A 5,000-nucleotide genomic window follows, 5' to 3' on the forward strand; every position below is an offset into this window, starting at 1 on the left:
TAGACAGCCAGCAATTAGCAGATGAGCAGACTCACCTCGCTCCCCCCATGCTTCCTCCAGCTGGAACGGTCACTACTTATACCGAGAATGACCAAGGCCTCAGGGAGTTCGTGCTAAGCTACCACCGCGCTAAGGTCAGCCCTCGCCTCCCTCCGGGTGGGCTGACCGTGACCTCCGCGCGGCCCAATAACCCGTATAACTAAACATGTCGTGTCCTTATACTGCGTGGTGTCAACTCTCAGAAATAAAGAGTCAAGGCGAATACCAGTATCAATACCCCTGCAAGACAATGTAATAGGGTTCTATACCCGTTATAGTGTGTGTGTGTGTGTGTGTGTGTGTGTGTGTGTGTGTGCGTGTGTGTGTGTGTGTGTGTGTGTGTGTGTGTGTGTGTGTGTGTGTGTGTGTGTGCAGATGTATACATATCTGCGAATATATGTGTGTATATGTATATATATATATATATATATATATATATATATATATATACATGTATTTATTTATTTATTTATCTCTTTATTCTTATATACATATACATTTTCTCATTGATGATCTGTGCCATCTCGACTCAATATGCTCCGACTATTTTAGGTTTCTCTTGTCCACATCTATCCAAACGTCGGAAAAAATTAGAAATCCCATGTTTTATACTGCCCAGTATTAATCACGGTCTCAGTCTACATTGTGTTCCAATTCATCATTAAATGTTTTATTTTCATGCTGTACTTGTAGATACAAGGCTGTTTTTCCTCGCTTTTATCTTTCTGATATCGATGAAAAATCTATACTGGGTATTTTCGTTTCCTGAATAGTGCTTCGTTTGGCCATATATAGTTTAACAGAGAGTTAGAGACCATGGTGACAGGGACAGCCTCGTTGCTCTCGGAGTGCTCCGCGCGCGTGCTCTGTGGTGACGCTCTCCCGCCGACTCGATTCACTTAGAACACGAGATTCAGGCCACTTCACCGCACAGCAAGTTCTGTAATTTGACCTTGAAAGTCTTAAGCAGGATACCGCATTTTCGTTACCTCCATTTCGTACTTAGAGCTTTAAAAAAGGATAACAAACGCCAAAATTCTAGAGCCAGTACTCACTCAATGTCTCCCTTCATTCATTCATAAAAAAAGGATTTCCTAATAAATAAATAAATAATTTAGTTAATTCCATTTGTTACAATGGTTATTCTTATGTTTGGTGTGACGGGCTGCCTGTTTACTTCTAAATTATCCCCTGTGTGCAGAGAATGGCCGGGATTGCCATTCCCTGACAGTGCGGGATTTGAACGCTGGTCAGCAAGATTGCTAGAGATCACGACCACTGCGGCACACAGCACACAAGGTGGATTAACTTAGTCATACAGCTTATTTATATACACCCGAAATACCTACCAATTATGATAACCAGATACCGCCACCTGTGCCAGATCAAGAGTAGAAACTGATGCCTCGGGAATGAAGTGTACTTCTACTGTTTTTTGTCAGTAATTAATACTCCAAGAAGAACTGCCTCACTGCATACCTATGTTAATCATTGATAAATGCGTTAAATCAACTGTTCAGTGCCGTCGACCGAACTGCCAGTTAGATGTTAAATTATCTACTTGATTTCTGTTATTCCTGAATTTCAGTGTTATGATCCTCATTAAACAACGAGGCTGAAATGTAAATTGGATTAAGCATTCAAATTGAACTCATTTGCTGCACACCTCACTTGTGTTGGAATCCAGTGCACATCGGGTCTTATTAATTTCTGTAAAGGTACGGTTAGACTGACCAACTATTTCGTTGGAATCCAACGATTATCAGTGACTTGGAACCCACCCGCCCATCCGTTTTGGTTGCACTACGAAAAGAAGCACCAGCTCAGTCCACTGGATCGCAGCATCAAAACAAATCGTGTCCGCAGTCCCTCTTGTGGTAAGATGGATGTTTTATATTTCAAAGGACATTTTCTTGGCGTACTCTCTCTAAAAGAGAGGTAATTGCTTCCGAATTCCACATTCTTTACAGAAATATGACGAGAAGACGTTCTTCCTCTTCGAAAAATATGGCGCTTGTTTATGTCCGTCCGTCAAATGAGGATACAAGATATATTGCATTGTTTTTCTTTTATTTTTTTAAATAATAATTAATATAAGTATATATATGATAATTTACAATTATAATTAATAACTGTAATTTATATATATATATATATATATATATATATATATATTAATTATAATGCATAAATACATAATTAGACTAATGCCATGTACACTATAGACTCTCAACGAGTATGACTTTTCCACTGGAACATCGATGGATCGTACGAGTAGGCAAAAAAACAGTGGAATGAACCAATCGGTGGGCAAATCCCACTCAAAATTATTAGATTTCATGAATCGATGGCCAGTGTAACACCTTAAGAATAATCACTTATTCATATCAAGCGGGTTAAGCCATGCCAATACTATCGTATCGTAATTGCAATTAACCTCTTAAATGGTTCCATTCAATCGTTTTCTCAGTAGAAGTAGGCTTTTAAACAGCTCATTAAAATGTCAAGTCATATTCAACAGTCATATTGAACTTTTGAAATACAGGCACAGATGATGCGCTACAAATGTAAGAAAAAGTCTGCCTTAAATCAGAGGTCCCCCCCCCCCCAACACACTCACCATCATTTTTAGGATAAGACCAAAATAATGATCAACCTGCACAAGGTTTATACGCCTAATTGTGATGCAATATTTCTTGAAAATATGAATTCCTATTATATTTCCCTGTGAATATTTACGGGCGCCTGGAAAACTGGCCTACCGTTTTATACCCCTAGCTTCGCAAACCCCTGCACTGACCTTCCGTCAGAAAGCTGGTTAGGAGCCACTGCCTTAAACAGACCGTGACAGAAAAAATACCTGTTTTAAAATATACAACAGATATTTTGATTGAATTAATCTTTATCATGTCTGTGTGTGAGTTCTATGTAACATATGAGGAGTGTGGGCGAGGTCAGATCCCCAATCCCCGCTGACACAAAAAATTACTACGTTATTTAATGGTTTCCACGTTTCGCGCTCTCACATTGGAAAACAAATGTCCAGCACGAACAGTTTAGCAAGACGGAGTTTGTAGGTCTTCTTGGGAATGGTTCAGTACGCAAGGAACCAGTCCAAGATATCTTGCCAAAGTATATGCAATGAAAAATGTGTTGACCTTTGCCAGATCACAAATCGCGGATCCTACGGCATAACTGGTTCTTGGATAAATATCTCTCTATTATTTTTTTTCCTTGCTGTCATTGTTTTATCTTTACTGTTGCTGCTTTTGATAATCATGTTATCGTTGTCAATGTTATCATTATCATTAGTTTCTAAGCGTTAGTGCTTTATGTTTTCCTACGCGCTGTTTCATAATGATTGCATTCAATACCTTGCATGTTAATGTTTCATCTTGGTTAGGTGTTGTCGCATCGTGCTTGCGCCTGTATCATTGTCAGCAGTATTATCATAATTCTGTTCACACGCTTCCTACGGCTTCAGCTGATATATGCTTTTCTGTTCTTTTCTTTTTTTGTCATATTTTGGGATTTTTTTTTGTCATGTTTTCTCGAGTTTTTGTTTGTCTCTCGATATCAGTCAGTTTGTATATGTTTTTACAAATGTGCATGTTTGCATACTACATGCTGATGACGCGCGCGCACGTATCTGTTTAAGACCGCTGGGTGTTCAAAGATTGTATTTAAAATAAGTCAGTGAGCGCGGACATGGCTGTGGACCTGATGTGACCCAACCTGGGAAACTAAACTGAACTTCGGAAACGTGCTTGATGGAGGACACACACACACACACACACACACACACACACACACACACACACACACACACACACACACACACACACACACACACACACACACACACACACGTAACATATACAAATATGAATATACATACATATATGTGTGTGTGTGTGTGTGTGTGTGTGTGTGTGTGTGTGTGTGTGTGTGCATACATACGACACACACACACGCGTAACATATATAAATCTGATAGATAGAAAGATAGATACATACATACATATATATATATATATATATATATATATATATATATATATATATATATATATGTGTGTGTGTGTGTGTGTGTGTGTGTGTTTGTGTGCATATATACATGTGTATATATATGTAAATATATACATATTTTTTCATATAAAAATGTATGCGTGCCTATAGATCTGTATGGCATCCAGAGCCACATTAACAAACACCCTCCCCGTGGGTCAGTGCTCCCCCCTCCGCCGGAGGACGTGCACGAGACACGTCCGCACCGAGGCATCTCGGCCTTGGGAATGGAGTCACCAAATCATGAACAATGGACATGGTATATTTCCAAAGACACGCAGTTATTTTGGGTCCAAGACCTACCACAAGGCGGGCAATAGCCAGGTAAGACCCTCTGAAGAAAGAGGAATTCCCCCGAAAAGTGCGGACGTGAGGCCATACAGACACGCGCGGCTGAAGACACACCCACGAACGCACACGCAAACCGAGACGTCGTCGCCTGCGCCGAGAGTCACAAAAAAGGATTATCTGTAAACTCAGAACTAGAGAACAGATACATGTACGCCATAAAGGGACACGACAAGAGCATTTCAGGAGCATATTAACAGATCAGAAAAAGAAGAACCGGATGAGGTTCTCGAGGAAAGACTGTCTCGTCCGCTCCCACTCTCTCTCCAAGTGACATATTTGGAGATGCGAAATGGCTGCGAGAGAGAAGTTCGTGGGAAGAGAAGAGAAGCTCGTGGGAAGTGTGATCTATCTGCCAGTCTATCTCTGCCGCCGTCCACCTGCCTAAACTTTGTTCTGCCTCTTCGTTGCACATTTCTTTGCCTCTTTACCTTTTCACTTGTTAGTCTACTTAATTATCTAATTGTTCACTCAGCTGTCTAGCTACCCATGCCTTGTCATCTGCCTATCTACTTATCCATCAATCTGTCTGTTTGCCATCCTAG

This window comes from Penaeus monodon, chromosome 37, assembly GCF_015228065.2.
Source record: "Penaeus monodon isolate SGIC_2016 chromosome 37, NSTDA_Pmon_1, whole genome shotgun sequence".
Lineage (NCBI taxonomy): Eukaryota > Metazoa > Arthropoda > Malacostraca > Decapoda > Penaeidae > Penaeus > Penaeus monodon.